This window comes from Lolium rigidum, chromosome 6 (assembly GCF_022539505.1).
Source record: "Lolium rigidum isolate FL_2022 chromosome 6, APGP_CSIRO_Lrig_0.1, whole genome shotgun sequence".
NCBI classification, from domain to species: domain Eukaryota; kingdom Viridiplantae; phylum Streptophyta; class Magnoliopsida; order Poales; family Poaceae; genus Lolium; species Lolium rigidum.
In genome coordinates this window covers 278,374,280-278,392,347 of record NC_061513.1, presented here as the reverse complement: position 1 = coordinate 278,392,347, position 18,068 = coordinate 278,374,280, and positions in this window count along the sequence as shown.

The window sequence follows — 18,068 nt, the reverse complement described above, 5'->3', positions numbered from 1 at the left end:
CGCCCTCCTCGTGCCGGCAAGCGCCCTCTCACGCCGATTGATGAAGAAGCTTTCCCAAGTCGGGCTGCGGTCGGGATGCCACGGGGATTCCTCCGCTGCTCGGCGTGAGCTCGAAGTAGGTAGTGGTTCGTGATGGCCATCTCGCGCGCCACACCTAGAGGACGAGGAGGGGCCGGGTCGCCTCCGGCGCTCGGCAACCAGCGCTGTCGGGACGCGGGCGCCCGGCGGGCGGGGTGGAGTTCGACGCGCAAGCGCCTCCGCCTCCCGGAGGGACTAGGGTACGATGGAAGCCATGGGACGGGGTGATGAGGTTTGCGAGATATGAGTCTAGATGGGATATGTAAATGGAGGCCAAGCCTACATATATATAGTGAAAAAAATGGCGGGAGGACGGAGGCGGAAAGCAGGTGGAAAGAGCGGGAAGAAAAATAGGCGGAGAACGCGGTGGCGCGGAACATTAGTCCCGGCTGGTGGGTGCACAACGGGACTAAAGATCCTTTTTGTCATCTAACAAAGCGCTCGGTGGGATAAGGACGTGTGGGTAACCTTTAGTCCCGGCTGGGTAGAGCTGGACGAAAGATCCTTTTGTCATCTAACAAAGCGTCCGGTGGGATAAGGACGTGTGGGTAACCTTTAGTCCCGGTGGTGGGTACAACCGGGACTAAAGATGTCGGCAGGATAAGAACGCATGGGTGGGCCTTCTTGCTCGATGAGATAAAACATGCAGCGCACGACGCCTGTCGAAGGAACAAGACAAAGTAGAAGAGGTGCCGTGCCTATAAAGGAGCATTGATGCGCCTTGCCAAGCGAATCAACAAGCCAAGCAGAGTTTCATTCCCATGGATGAAGGAAAGGGTTGGGAAATCTCCGTGGCACGAGCTTCTCGAAGATGTCGTTGGTGCACACGCCCTACGGCATCTTCGGAAGCTGCTCCTCGGAATTTTCCACTGCAAGCCTACGAACGACAACATCTCCTCTAACGAGTGTTGGGGAAGAGGGTTGGGAAATCTCCTGTGGCGCGGTTCTCGAAGATGTCGTTGGTGCACACGCCCTCACGGCATCTTCGAAGCTAACGCTTGGAATTTTCCTTGCAAGCCCACGAACGACTACATCTCCTCTAACGAGTGTTGGGGAAAGGGTTGGGAAATCTCCCGTGCGCATCTCCAATTTTAATATCTTACATACGAGTTAAATGATTACACAAAAATAAATGGGAAATTGATTGCCATGTTGAGATACTCATTTGTGCCATGAACATTCTTTTCAATTAACTTGATGATGGAGCATCTTCATCATTTAATCTTCTTCGACTGCTAACCATGGAGCATCTTCATCATTTAACTTGATGCTTGGATCAATGTTCCCTCTGAAGGGTGGAATTTCATCAAACTTATTATAATCTTCTGACATGTTTGTCTTGTCCTCCACTCCCACGATGTTTCTTGTTCCAGAAAGAACTATGTGGCGCTTTGGCTCATCGTTTGATGTATTTGTTTCCTTATGTTTCCTTTTTCTTGGTTTGGTAGACATATCCTTCACATAGAAAACCTGGGCCACATCCTTGGCTAGGACGAGATGGTTCGTCTCTATACCCAAGATTGTTGAGATCCACTTTGTTGTCATTCCATACAACTTGTCTACACGAACCCGCCTCTGTTTTGTTGACCCATTTGCACCTAAACAAAGGGACCTTAAAAGAAGGTCCATAGTCAAGTTCCCATATATCCTCTATGTAACCATAATATGTGTCATTTGGGCCTTCATTGATTATTGCATCAAATCGGACACCAACTTGTTTTGGTTGGTGCTCTTTTTATCTTGGGCGATCGTGTAAAATGTATTCCCATTTATCTGCAGTACCCTTGGAAAGTCACTATGAGTCGAAGATGGTGTACGGAGCCGACAAGTACAAGCTGATCTTCAATATCGATGTTATTCAGGAGATGTTTTTGCAACCAACCGCCGAAAGTTGACATGTGTTCACGTCTAATCCAATCGTTCGGCTGCCCGGGTTACGGGAGCGTAGAAAGTTCTTGTGGTCACCGATATACGGAGCCACCAAGGTGGAACTTTGTAGAAGCTGTGTAGTGTGCTTGAGTCAAAGAAATCCCAGTCCCTACATATCATTGATTTCCTTCCTAGCGTGCCTTTTCCACTTAGTCTCCCTTCATGCCGCGATTCGGGAACACCCAATCGGCTTAAGGTCGGGAATAAAGTCAACACAAAGTTCAATGACCTCCTATGTTCCATAGCCCTTGGAGATGCTTCCTTCGGCCTAGCACGGTTATGAACATATTTCTTTAAGACTCCCATGAACCTCTCGAAGGGGAACATATTGTGTAGAAACACGGGACCGAGAATGGAAATCTCATCGACCGAGGTGAACGAGGAGATGTGTCATAATATTGAAGAAGGATGGTGGGAACACCAGCTCAAAACTAACGAGACATTGGACCACGTCATTCCTGCAACCTCGGTAGAATTTCCGGATTTATTACCTTCGAGAAATTGCATTGAGGAATGCACATAGCTTCACAATGGGCGATCGAACATTTTTCGAGTAGAAGCCCCCTCAATGCAATCGGGAAGCAAGCTGTGTCATTATCACGTGACGAGTTGATACGTCTCCGACGTATCGATAATTTCTTATGTTCCATGCCACATTATTGATGATATCTACATGTTTTATGCATACTTTATGTCATATTTATGCGTTTTCCGGAACTAACCTATTGACGAGATGCCGAAGGGCCGATTGCTGTTTTCTTGCTGTTTTTGGTTTCGGAAATCCTAGTACGGAAATATTCTCGGAATCGGACGAAATCAACGCCCAAGCATCTTAGGATCACTCGAAGCTTCCGGAACACCCGAGAGAGGCCGCAGGGGGGCCACCGGGCCACCGGACGCTGAGGTGGCGCGGCCCGGGCCTTGGGCCGCGCCCCCTAGTGTGTCACCGCCTCGTCGACCCTCCGACTCCGCCTCTTCGCCTATATAAAGGTCCCCGACCTAAAACCTCGATACGAAAAAGCCACGGTACGAGAAACCTTCCGCAGCCGCCGCCATCGCGAAGCCAAGATCCGGGGGACAGGAGTCTCCGTTCCGGCACGCCGCCGGGACGGGGAAGTGCCCCCGGAAGGCTCCTCCATCGACACCACCGCCATCTTCATCAACGCTGCTGTCTCCCATGAGGAGGGAGTAGTTCTCCATCGAGGCTAAGGGCTGTACCGGTAGCGCTATGTGGTTCATCTCTCTCCTATGTACTTCAATACAATAATCTCATGAGCTGCCTTACATGATTGAGATTCATATGATGATGCTTGTAATCTAGATGTCATTATGCTAGTCAAGTGGGTTTTACTTATGTGATCTCCGGAGACTCCTTGTCCCACGTGTGTAAAGGTGACAAGTGTGTGCACCGTGTGGGTCTCTTAGGCTATATTTCACGGAATACTTATTCACTGTTATGAATGGCATAGTGAAGTGCTTATTTATATCCCTTTATGATTGCAATGTGTTTTGTATCACAATTTATCTGTGTGCTACTCTAGTGATGTTATTAAAGTAGTTTATTCCTCCTGCACGGTGTAATGGTGACAGTGTGTGCATCGTGTAGTACTTGGCGTAGGCTATGATTGTGATCTCTTGTAGATTATGAAGTTAACTATTGCTATGATGGTATTGATGTGATCTATGCCTCCTTTCGTAGCGTGAAGGTGACAGTGTGCATGCTATGTTAGTACTTGGTTTGGTTATGTTGATCTGCCATGCACTCTAAGGTTATTTAAACATGAACATCGAATATTGTGGAGCTTGTTAACTCCGACATTGAGGGTTCGTGTAATCCTACACGCTTAGTGGTGTTCATCATCCAACAAGAGAGTGTAGAGTCTAGCATTTATCTATTTATTCTGTTATGTGATCAATGTTGAGAGTGTCCACTAGTGAAAGTATGATCCTAGGCCTTGTTCCTAAATACTGCTATCGCTGCTTGTTTACTGTTTTACTGCATCTCTACTGTCCGCAATATTACCACCATCAACCACACGCCAGTCCCGGGCAAAGCACTTTTCTGGTGCCGTTGCTACTGCTTATATTTATTCATACCACCTGTATTTCACTATCTCTTCGCCGAACTAGTGCACCTATTAGGTGTGTTGGGGACACAAGAGACTTCTTGCTTTGTGGTTGCAGGGTTGCATGAGAGGGATATCTTTGACCTCTTCCTCCCTGAGTTCGATAAACCTTGGGTGATCCACTTAAGGGAAACTTGCTGCTGTTCTACAAACCTCTGCTCTTGGAGGCCCAACGCTGTTTACAAGAATAGAAGCACCCGTAGACATCAAGCACTTTTCTGGCGCCGTTGTCGGGGAGGAAAGGTAAAAGGTACTCACACTCCGGATCTCGGCTACTAAGCACTTTTCCAGCACCGTTGTAAGTACTCGAAGCTATTTCCTTTAGATCCTGCAATTGCATCTTTTTGTTTCTTGTTTACACTAGTTTGGCATAATGGACAACAATGAGCTTCTTATTCTATTTCCTGATTTAAGACATGGATGGTTTGATGCGAAAATTAAAAAACCCATGGAACATATTAGTATGAACACTTTGAATACCATTGTTGCTAATGATATAGAAAGTTCTAAGCTTGGGGAAGCTGGTTCCGATGAGCATGATCTTTTTAGTCCCCCAAGCATTGAGGAGAAAATTTACTTTGATGATACTTTGCCTCCTATTTATGATGATTATAATGATAGTAGTCTTTTAGTACCGCCTGTTATGGAGGATAAATTTGATTATGATTACAATATGCCTCCTATATTTGATGATGAGAATAATAATGATAGCTACTTTGTTGAATTTGCTCCCACTATTACCAATAAAATTGACTATGCTTATGTAGAGGGTAATGATACTTTTGTGCATGTGAATAAAGATGTTTTATGTGATACTTATATTGTTGAGTTTGCTCATGATGCTACTTGGATATTATTATGAGAGAGGAAAATATGGTTGTAGAAATTTTCATGTTACTAAAACACCTCTCTATATGCTGAAATTTTTGAAGTTACACTTGTTTTATCTTTCTATGCTTGTTGCATCATGCTTCATGAATTTGTTTATTTACAAGATTCCTTTTCATAGGAAGCATGTTAGGCTTAAATGTGTTTTGAATTTGCCTCTTGATGCTCTCTTTTGCTTCAAATACTATCTCTTGCGAGTGCATCATTAAAACTGCTGAGCCCATCTTAATGGCTATAAAGAAAGAACTTCTTGGGAGATAACCCATGTGTTTATTTTACTACAGTAATTTTGTTTTTTATTTTGAGTCTTGGAAGTTGTTACTACTGTAGCAACCTCTCCTTATCTTAGTTTTATTGCATTGTTGTGCCAAGTAAAGTCTTTGATAGTAAGGTTCATACTAGATTTGGATTACTGCGTAGAAACAGATTTCTTGCTGTCACGAATCTGGGACTAATTCTCTGTAGGTAACTCAGAAAATTATGCCAATTTACGTGAGTGATCCTCAGATATGCACGCAATTTTCATTCAATTTGAGCATTTTCATCTGAGCAAGTCTGGTGCCTCAATAAAATTCGTCTTTACGAACTGTTCTGTTTTGACAGATTCTGCCTTTTATTTCGCATTGCCTGTTTTGATATGCTTGATGGATTTCTTCGATTCCATTGACTTTCAGTAGCTTTGTGCAATGTCCAGAAGTGTTAAGAATGATTATGTAACCTCTGAACATGTAAATTTTGATTGTGCACTAACCCTCTAATGAGTTTGTTTTGAGTTTGGTGTGGAGGAAGTTTTCAAGGATCAAGAGAGGAGGATGATACGATATGATCAAGGAGAGTGAAAGCTCTAAGCTTGGGGATGCCCCGGTGGTTCACCCCTGCATATTTTAAGAAGACTCAAGCGTCTAAGCTTGGGGATGCCCAAGGCATCCCCTTCTTCATCGACACATTATCAGGTTCCTCTAGTGAAACTACATTTTTATTCCATCACATCTTATGTACTTTACTTGGAGCGTCTGTTTGTTTTTGTTTTTGTTTGAATAAAATATGATCCATCATGCTTGTGTGGGAGAGAGACACGCTCCGCTGGTTCATATGAACACATGTGTTCTTAGCTCATAATGTTCATGGCGAAGGTTGAACTGCTTCGTTAATTGTTATATGGTTGGAAACGGGAAATGCTACATGTAGTAATTCTAAAATGTCTTGAATAATTTGATACTTGGCAATTGTTGTGCTCATGTTTAAGCTCTTGCATCATATACTTTGCACCCATTAATGAAGAAATACATAGAGCTTGCTAAAATTTGGTTTGCATAATTGGTCTCTCTAAGGTCTAGATAATTTCTAGTATTGGTTTGAACAACAAGGAAGACGGTGTAGAGTCTTATAATGTTTACAATATGTCTTTTATGTGAGTTTTGCTGCACCGGTTCATCCTTGTGTTTGTTTCAAATAACCTTGCTAGCCTAAACCTTGTATCGAGAGGGAATACTTCTCATGCATCCAAAATCCTTGAGCCAACCACTATGCCATTTGTGTCCACCATACCTACCTACTACATGGTATTTCTCCGCCATTCCAAAGTAAATTGCTTGAGTGCTACCTTTAAAATTTCTATCCTTTACCTTTGCAATATATAGCTCATGGGACAAATAGCCTAAAAACTATTGTGGTATTGAATATGTACTTATGCACTTTATCTCTTATTAAGTTGCTTGTTGTGCGATAACCATGTTCCCGGGGACGCCATCAACTACTCTTTGTTGAATATCATGTGAGTTGCTATGCATGTCCGTCTTGTCTGAAGTAAGGGAGATTTACCACTCATTTAATGGTTAGAGCATGCATAATGTTAGAGAAGAACATTGGGCCGCTAACTAAAGCCATGATCCATGGTGGAAGTTTCAGTTTTGGACATATATCCTCAATCTCATATGAGAACATTAATTGTTGCTACATGCTTATGCATTAAAGAGGAGTCCATTATATGTTGTCTATGTTGTCCCGGTATGGATGTCTAAGTTGAGAATAATCAAAAGCGAGAAATCCAATGCGAGCTTTCTCCTTAGACCTTTGTACAAGCGGCATAGAGGTACCCCTTTGTGACACTTGGTTAAAACATGTGTATTGCGATGATAATCCCGGTAATCCAAGCTAATTAGGACAAGGTGCGGGCACTATTAGTATACTATGCATGAGGCTTGCAACTTGTAAGATATAATTTACATAACACATATGCTTTATTACTACCGTTGACAAAATTGTTTCTTGTTTTCAAAACCAAAGCTCTAGCACAAATATAGCAATCAATGCTTCCCTCTGCGAAGGGCCTTTATTTTACTTTTATGATTGAGTCAGTTCACCTATCTCTCTCCACCTCAAGAAGCAAACACTTGTGTGAACTGTGCATTGATTCCTACATACTTGCATATTGCACTTGTTATATTACTTTACATTGACAATATCCATGAGATATACATGTTATAAGTTGAAAGCAACCGCTGAAACTTAATCTTCCTTTGTGTTGCTTCAATACCTTTACTATGAATTTATTGCTTTATGAGTTAACTCTTATGCAAGACTTATTGATGCTTGTCTTGAAAGTACTATTCATGAAAAGTCTTTGCTTTATGATTTAGTTGTTTACTCATGTCATTACCATTGTTTTGATCGCTGCATTCATTACATGTGTTTACAATAGTATGATCAAGGTTATGATGGCATGTCACTCCAGAAATTATCTTTGTTATCGTTTACACTGCTCGGGACGAGCGAAACTAAGCTTGGGGATGCCGATACGTCTCCGACGTATCGATAATTTCTTATGTTCCATGCCACATTATTGATGATATCTACATGTTTTATGCATACTTTATGTCATATTTATGCGTTTTCCGGAACTAACCTATTGACGAGATGCCGAAGGGCCAGTTGTTGTTTTCTGCTGTTTTTGGTTTCAGAAATCCTAGTAAGGAAATATTCTCGGAATCGGACGAAATCAACGCCCAGCATCTTAGGATCAATCGAAGCTTCCAGAACACCCGAGAGAGGCCAGAGGGGGGCCACTGGGCCACCAGACGCCAGGGTGGCGCGGCCCAGGCCTTGGCCGCGCCCCCCTAGTGTGTCACCGCCTCGTCGACCCTCCGACTCCGCCTCTTCGCCTATATAAAGGTCCCTGACCTAAAACCTCGATACGAAAAAGCCACGGTACGAGAAACCTTCCAGAGCCGCCGCCATCGCGAAGCCAAGATCTGGGGGACAGGAGTCTCTGTTCCGGCACGCCGCCGGGACGGGGAAGTGCCCCCGGAAGGCTCCTCCATCGACACCACCGCCATCTTCATCAACGCTGTTGTCTCCCATGAGGAGGGAGTAGTTCTCCATCGAGGCTAAGGGCTGTACCGGTAGCTATGTGGTTCATCTCTCTCCTATGTACTTCAATACAATAATCTCATGAGCTGCCTTACATGATTGAGATTCATATGATGATGCTTGTAATCTAGATGTCATTATGCTAGTCAAGTGGGTTTTACTTATGTGATCTCCGGAGACTCCTTGTCCCACGTGTGTAAAGGTGACAGTGTGTGCACCGTGTGGGTCTCTTAGGCTATATTTCACGAGAATACTTATTCACCGTTATGAATGGCATAGTGAAGTGCTTATTTATATCCCTTTATGATTGCAATGTGTTTTGTATCACAATTTATCCGTGTGCTACTCTAGTGATGTTATTAAAGTAGTTTATTCCTCCCGCACGGTGTAATGGTGACGAGTGTGTGCATCGTGTAGTACTTGGCGTAGGCTATGATTGTGATCTCTTGTAGATTATGAAGTTAACTATTGCTATGATGGTATTGATGTGATCTATGCCTCCTTTCGTAGCGTGAAGGTGACGAGTGTGCATGCTATGTTAGTACTTGGTTTGGTTATGTTGATATGTCATGCACTCTAAGGTTATTTAAACATGAACATCGAATATTGTGGAGCTTGTTAACTCCGGCATTGAGGGTTCGTGTAATCCTACACAGCTTAGTGGTGTTCATCATCCAACAAGAGAGTGTAGAGTCTAGCATTTATCTATTTATTCTGTTATGTGATCAATGTTGAGAGTGCCCACTAGTGAAAGTATGATCCTAGGCCTTGTTCCTAAATACTGCTATCGCTGCTTTATTTACTGTTTTACTGCATCTCTACTGTCCGCAATATTACCACCATCAACCACACGCCAGTCCTGGGCAAAGCACTTTTCCGGTGCCGTTGCTACTGCTTATATTTATTCATACCACCTGTATTTCACTATCTCTTCGCCGAACTAGTGCACCTATTAGGTGTGTTGGGGACACAAGAGACTTCTTGCTTTGTGGTTGCGGGGTTGCATGAGAGGGATATCTTTGACCTCTTCCTCCCTGAGTTCGATAAACCTTGGGTGATCCACTTAAGGGAAACTTGCTGGTGTTCTACAAACCTCTGCTCTTGGAGGCCCAACACTGTCTACAAGAATAGAAGCACCCGTAGACATCAGCCATCAGTGTCCACCATAACTACCTAATATGTGGTATTTCCCTGCCATTCCAAGTAAATACTTCATGTGCTACCTTTAAATAATTCAAAAGCTATTACCTCTTATTTGTGTCAATGTTTTATAGCTCACGAGGAAGTATGTGGTGTTTAATCTTTCAATCTTGTTGAGCAACTTTCACTAATGGACTAGTGGCTTCATCCACTTATCCTATAATTTTGCAAAAAGAGCTGGCAACGGGGTTCCCAGCCCCAATTAATCAACTTTCATTAATAACTCTCTTCACATGTTTTGCCCTGATTCATCAGTAAGCAACTTAATTTTGCAATAGACACTCCTCCATGGTATGAGATTGATGGAAGGCACCCGAGGATTCGGTTAGCCATGGCTTGTGTAAGCAAAGGTTGGGGGAGTGTCATCCTTAAATAAACTAAAATGCATGTGTAAACAAAAGAGAAGAGGGATGATCTGCCTTGCTGGTAGAGATGACGTCCTTCATGGGAGCCGCTCTTTGGAAGTTTGTTTGGCAAGGGGGTTGGAGTACCCACTACCATTCGTTGACAACAACAAACACCTCTCAAAACTTTACTTTTATGCTCTCTTTATGATTTCAAAACTTCAAAAGCTCTAGCACATGATTTAATCCCTGCTTCCCTCTGCGAAGGGCATGTCTTTTACTTTATGTTGAGTCAGTAAACCTATTTCCCTCCATCTTAAGCAAGCAATTGAGTTGTTGTGATCCAACCATTTATATTGTGATCTGCTTAATCATGCCTTTTACTCTTCCTTGTTTAAGTGCAAGTTTTATCTGAATGAATATATAGCTTTGAAAGTTATCAATGATTATGAGAAGATTACTATGATATAAGCTTTAATATGAGAGCACTACTCAATAGATAGGTATAATCTGTTAACTGTTCTCTGACCAAGAACGAAGTTTGCCATCACCAATATTGATTTCTTATGCACCTTTATTTGTGATTACCTTCTACTTGTTTCAAGTTGAATTATATGAGGAAGTTGTCTACTAGAATGTCTTGCGTGAATTGATATGATGCTTCTTGTCCGTATTAGATTTATCGACTCTTCACTCCATAAACATGTGGTCTTGTTTACTGAGCTCAGTCTCGCTTGGGGACAAGCGAAGTCTAAGCTTGGGGGGAGTTGATACGTCCATTTTGCATCACTATTTTATATCATAATTTACTGTTATTCATTGATATATTTCATATTTAGGGATGATACTTATGTTATTTCATCTATTTTGCATGTTTAATGATTATTGGAGAATCGCGCACCGGAGTCGGGATTCTCGCTGGAAAAAGCACCGTCAGAATGCAATATTTCGGAAGATCAACAATTGACGGGAATTATACTGAAAATCCTATTTTTCCAGAAAACGGAGGTAGCCAAAAGGGGGAGCCGAGGAGGGCCGCCATGGGCCCCCATCATAGGCCGGCGCGGGCCCTGCCCTGGCCGCGCCGCCATGTGGGGAGGGGGCCCACAGCCCCCTCTGGCCTCCTCTCGGAGGTAGCCGAAACCTAAGCCCCAGAGGATAGTCGCGAAGAGTCATAGCCGCCTCTGCGGGGCGGAAAACACCAGAGAGAAAAGAGATCTCCGGCAGGCTGAAATCTGCCGGGGAAATTCCCTCCCGGAGGGGGAAATCGACGCCATCATCACCGTCATCGAGCTGGACATCATCTCCATCATCATCACCATCATCTTCATCATCATCACCGCCATCTCCACCGCTGCACCTCGTCACCGCTGTAACAATTAGGGTTGGATCTTGATTGTTTGATAGGGGAAACTCTCCCGGTATTGATTTCTACTTGTTATTGATGCTATTGAGTGAAACCATTGAACCAAGGTTTATGTTCAGATTGTTATTCATCATCATATCACCTCTGATCATGTTCCATATGATGTCTCGTGAGTAGTTCGTTTAGTTCTTGAGGACATGGGTGAAGTCTAAATGTTAGTAGTGAAGTATGTTGGTTAGTATTCAATGTTATGATATTTAAGTTGTGGTGTTATTCTTCTAGTGGTGTCATGTGAACGTCGACTACATGATACTTCACCATTTATGGGCCTAGGGGAATACATCTTGTATTCGTTTGCTAATTGCGGGGTTGCCGGAGTGACGAAACCTAAACCCCCGTTGGTATATCGATGCAAGAGGGATAGCGAGGATCTCGAGTTTAAGGTTGTGGTTAGATTTATCTTAATTACTTTCTTGTAGTTGCGGATGCTTGCAAGGGGTATAATCACAAGTATGTATTAGTCCTAGGAAGGGCGGTGCATTAGCATAGGTTCACCCACACAACACTTATCAAAACAATGAAGATTAATCAGCTATATGAAGCGAAAGCACTAGACTAAATTCCCGTGTGTCCTCAAGAACGCTTGGTCATTATAAGTAAACAAACCGGCTTGTCCTTTGTGCTAAAAAGGATTGGGCTACTCGCTGCAATTATTTCTCTCGCACTTTACTTACTTGTACTTTATTCAACTACTATATTAAAACCCCCTGAATACTTGTTTGTGAGCATTTACAGTGAATCCTTCATCGAAACTGCCTGTCAACACCTTCTGCTCCTCGTTGGGTTCGACACTCTTATTTATCGAAAGTACTACGATACACCCCCTATACTTGTGGGTCATCATCTGGGTTGATCTATGTATAGTGTATAGGACAGGGCATAAGAATTGTTCGGAACGGTCTACCTTAATGGTATAGGTGAGAACAAATATCTGGGTCGGTCTACCTATGGATAAAGAGCATGACAAACTTACAATAGGGTGGGTCTGCGGGGTCGCGGAGAAGGCAGTGATTGGCTTGGTTCTTATGTCCGGCCTCATACCAAGGAGTGTGGACGGGAAAGTACGCCTGGTTGGCAACAAGGATAAGTTCTCTTATGAGAAAAGTAACGCACCTCTGCAGAGTGTATTAAATTGTGGCCTGTCACTCCCAGTTCCGGGAAGGGAACTACGAACGTGGCAGGAAAGGAACTCCGTGAAGTTGTGGTCAACCTGTGAAGACTGGCGAGCATAGTTTTTAATATAAAATGAACCTTTTGAAGAAAAAAATTTCAAAACATGCATTGACCTGAGATTTTCTAATCAATGGTCGTAGCTAGTGCATCAAACACTTTTTCTCTTTTGAACTTGTTGAGTACCTCTGTACTCACTTTCTTTCGACACCCTTGCTAGACTGTAACAATGAAGTGGAGGCCAACGCCGGATCACCGGAAGGGGACTACGAACTGGTCTACGAGGAACCTGATTTGTCCGAAGGAGTAGAAGGCGTGGACTACGAAATAGTCTACGGGGTGGATAACAATGAGGTGGAGGAGTAGTGTGCTACCATAGTTATCTTAGAGCCGAGCAGCGTAGTGGCATACTCAAATAAGTTGTTGAGCTCAGTTTGAACTTTATGTTGAGTTGTAAGAGTTCTATATTAGTATCGTAAGGTGTTCTCATCGGACCTGTGAGAATACCAACTTGTTAAGACCATGTTTGTAATATAATCTGGAGTGTTATGACCTGCAATGTTTCTGTTGACCACTCTGAGGGATGTGATATTTATGAAGAAGTGTCTTCATGAAGATCATATTAACGACTTGTATACTACAACATGCAGTGGTATGTTGGGTCACCGCGGTGTGCCACAGAAAATACACATTTCTGTAGCGCACATGAGCCCCATGCGCCACAGAAGTTTGTTTTGCTCCCACGCAACTCCACCCAACCCCCTGGATCGCCTTTTTTAGCTCTGTAAAATACAAAATAAATAGATAGAAATTTCAAAAAATAAAATCCTTCAAGATGCTCATGTATTATGTCATTTAGTACCACTGAGAATTAACAAACATGAATTTCAACTTTTTTTCCAAAATTGCGTTGCAAAATCATCAAAATAGATTTGTGGTTGCATACGAACTCGGGAAAAAACGCACAATATATCAAAATGATCCGGAGAAAATTCTACATCCGAATTCACCCGGGCTTGCCCGGTTAGACAATTTTTAGAATCGCCAATTTCGAAAAGAGTAAAAAGTTACGGCAAAGTAAAAAAAATTGCTAAAAAAATAGAAAATTCGAAAGAAAAAAATTCTGTTGCGCATGGAGCTGCCCATGCGCCACAGAATGTTACTCGGAAATTTTAATTTTCTGGCGTCCTTCTCCTCTCCTACACTTCACTTTCCACTTCTCCTCATCTCCTCCACTTCTCCACTTCTCCACTTCTCCTCCTCCACTTTTCCACTTCTCCTCCCTCCTCTCCTCCACCCAGCGACCTCCTCCTCCCCCTCCGACGACGACCTCCGCTTCTTCTCCTCCTCCACCTCCGGCCGGCCTCCTCCTCCTCCTCCTCCTCCACCCACCTCCGGCCGGCCTCCTCCTGCTCCACCCACCTCCGGCCGGCCTCCTCCTCCTCCACCAACCCACTCCGGCCGGCCTCCTCCTCCTCCACCCACCTCCTGCCGGCCTCATTCTCCTCCACCCACCTCCCATCCCACCCCACCCCACCAACCCACCTCCGGCGACCTCCAGCAATTTTTTTTTAAAAAAAATCTGGCGACCCCTAATCTAGATCTAGATCTAGCCGCCATTTTTTTGAAATTCAAAAAAAAATTCTGTGGCACACCACCGTCGGTGCGCAACAGAAATAAGACTCTCTTTCTATGGCGCACCTTGTCTGGTGCACCACAGAAATAAGACTTTCTGTGGAACATGTGCATGTGCGCCACAAAATTCTTATTTTGTGGCGAGAATTCTGTGCCGCACCAGCCCATGCGTCACAGAATATGGTTTTAGGTGCGCCACAGATGAGCTTTTTCCTACTAGTGAGGTGTGTCAGGCTAATGATTGAGGTGTCCGGTCTGTCGGGTAGCATCACATTTGTGCTTGTCTATGTGTTGTTACCTTATTGAACGCATCACCGTTGCAGCAATCGCCTACAAAGTCATGTTGCTTCGGAGGAATCCCGAGATATGGACTCCCGTATCAAACGATGGTGGCACATTCAGTGTCGCTCTCCCTCACTGTTGGCATCTTTTTCGAGCAGTTGCTAACTGGTGGAGGCAAGAGGTTGGGGGGCGGGGGCGGGGGGCTATCCGGCATCATGTTTGCCTATGCGGCAGTATGGTGAGAGTTATGTGGATATATGTCCCGAAGATGGCTCAACAATTGATGGCGGTGATGGCTTGTGGAGTGGGTGCATGAGGCGCTCGCTCAGGGTGCTAGTGAGTATTTATACTCATGTTTTACCATAGGGTGACTTGGTGATGCACTTGGTAACTAGCTGGTGAGATGTTGTTTTGTTTTTAGAGCATAAGGCCCTGATGGCATGTTCTTCACTCATTATCGGATTTTGTAGGTGTCAAGTGGTATCTTTAGGGTTAATTTGATGAATGCTCTAGCGAGATCTTTGCTCAATAAAATTTAATTAAAGGTTGAATGCATCTTTTCACTATAGAGACCAGGGGTATTAACCTCTTTTTCGAAATAAAAATAACAATACAAAGAGCTCTAAAATTATTAATAATTATAAATAGATCATTGGATCACCTAGCAATGACAAGAAAAACCAGCATGAGCCAAGGTCCTCGACCCTCCATCGTTGAATTCTAACAAAGTTTGCCGTAGAAGAGCTAGTTATTGGACCCCTCCTGAACTAATGAGAGGGCTAAACTACAGATTAGCTGAACTAGTGTATCTAGTTGCTTCTTCTAATGTCCCAAAAAAGATCTAGTCAGTTATTTATAATACCATTTGTATTGATTATGGAATCGTGGCACGTATATACGTACTAGCACATTTTGAGCAGCTAGCGGGTGGCCAGCACGACTAGAGATAGCAGCCAGCAAAAGCGTAACGTGTCAATAGATTTTCTCCAGCACAATTTCATCCTTGTCGGCTCATTACGCGCGGCAGAAGAATTTGTCGGTCCATCCAAGTACAGCTAAATCTATACGACGTGCATGTTCATTCGTTCTTCCAACAGCAAAAACAACAACAAAAAATATTGCATGTTCATTTCCGGTGCTTTTTTTTTTTTTTTTTGAGCAGCATCATCACACTTTATTCATTCAGAATAGAGGATACAATGCAAAGACCTTCAGGTGGTTGAACAAACCAAACCCGACGTCCCGAACTAAAAGAAACAACGGAACGAGCTAATCTATGAGCCTCAGTGTTTGAAGCCCTGTTCTCATGTCTAAACTCAACTACTGACATGGACCTAGCCATAGCTTTTACCTCATCTATGATCATACTATAAATCCCAGCATACTTATTCTTTAAATTGTTTACAACTGATAGACAGTCAGACGCTACCGTGACCCTGTCCACCACCAGATCCTGCGCCAAAGCTAGAGCCTCTCTGCACGCTAGAGCCTCCAAAACTTCCGGATCCGTAATCCCATCGATGGTCAGCGACGAAGCTCCTATGAAGGAGCCCTCCGCATTGCGACATATCGCTCCCACCGCCCCACCTGGGGAGGACTTACGCAGTGCCGCATCCACATTGTTGAACGATACTTGTATTGGGCCTAACCCACTACCCTATTCTCTAGCAACCGCACCACCATACGCCTGCGTGCGTCCTGAGTGTGCACCCCATGTACTTAACCCTCTTGGTATCCGAGCTCAGGAGCCCTCCGAAACCCTAGCCATGGCCGAAACAGGTTTTTCCTCGGCCACGGTGACCGCACCTCCACTCATCAACCCCATCGACACAGACCCACGGACTCCACTCCAACAACAGCGCAACCAAATGCCCGAGCGCAACCAACCCCACAACATGCAGATCCCCTGAACTTCGAGGGGTTCACCGATTCCCTTCCCGTGATGACTGCCGGCGACACCCGGTCGATCTACTTCTCCTACCCACCCCCACCCCACCCCCACCACGCGCCTCTAATCCCATCCTCAACGTCAACATCGCGGACTACATCAAGTTTCAGATCGACACTACCGGGGTCAATTTTTCCAAATGGCGTCAGACCATTACTCTTCTTCTGACCATGTACCACGCCCTCGACATCGTCACTGAGGGCGTCGCGCCAGCCGTGCCCAGCGAGGACTGGCTTGCCGTGGATCCCTGTGGTTCATGGCCACGATCTCTGACGAACTCTACCGGCTCGTGCAGAGCCCGGACGGCAATGCCTGCACCACCTGGTCCCGCCTCACCAAGTTCTTCCTCAACAACCGCACCTCTCGGTATGCGTTCCTCAGCAAGGCGCTCCACACCACTCCTCGCGGGGATCTGTCCATCTCCGCCTACGCCAGCAGGATGCAGGCGATCGCGGATGACCTCGCCGCCATCGGTAGCCCCGTCGACGACGCCGACCTCACCATGCAATTCATCGATGGGATCGGCAAGAAGTTTAAACTTCAAGCCCAGATCCTCAAGGGCAGCGACTCTCTTCCCTCATTCGCTGAGGCGTGCGCCCGCTTCCAGCTGGCCGAGATCGACGACGACGATGAATAGGTGTCCGAGAGCGCTCACGCCCTCGCCGTGCATGGTGGCGGTGGACGTGGCTACACCACTGGCGGTGGCGGTGGCGCCAGCGGCGGTTACAGCGGGGCAATACATCGCCCTCCAGGGGTCAGCCCCAACTATCGGGGCAAAAACCCCATCCCCGGCTTCATCCACCCCAATCAGGCCGCCGCGCACAACGGATCTCCGCAGGACGGACGTGGACGTGGCCACGGCGCTCCGGGCGGACGGGGCTTCAACGACACGCTGGGCGGTCGCGGTGCTTCTCGCTAGGAACCCTGGCTCGGCTACTTTGCCCCCATGGGCATGCCCTTCCCTCCTGCACGTGCGCCCTAGATCTTGTCCAACTTCAACTCCGTGCTCGGCTCCCGCCCTGGCAACCCGTCGCAGGCCTATCAGGTGCTTCCCGCCCCTGGCCCGTCTGTCGGCCCGTCTGCTGCACCATCGTACCCACCGGCTGACATAGGCATCCCAAATGGGTCTGCCGAATATAGTACCCGGGGTTTATTGAAGGCCCACTACCCGAAGAATAAGAAGACTCGAGAGCCCAAGATGTATTTAAGGAAAAGATAGAGTTGTAATAGGAAGTGTTATTTGTAATCTGGCGGGATGAGTTAGAAATCATCCCGGACTACGTAATCCTTGTATAGCACGAATCCCTCGGCTCCACCTATATAAAGGGGGGTCGAGGGACGAGAAGATCATCGAATCATTGTCGGCAAACCCTAGTTTTCATATTCGTCGAGCACTTTTCGGCTGAAACCTTCGAGATCTACTTGCCCTCTACTTCTAACTAAACCCTAGCCTACAATCCATAGGCATTGATAAGTTAATCCCTTGTCACCGGCCTTCGCATACCAGCCTCCGTCTTGGGATTAGACGGCGCTCCTGAACCAGGCCGCCAGCTATGGAGCAGCATTCCCCGCACATGGTGATTGGATCATGGATTCTGGAGCTACATCGCATGTCACCGGTATAGAATTGTATGGCGGAAACGATAGGCTCGTTGGAGCCATCGGGTACGTGT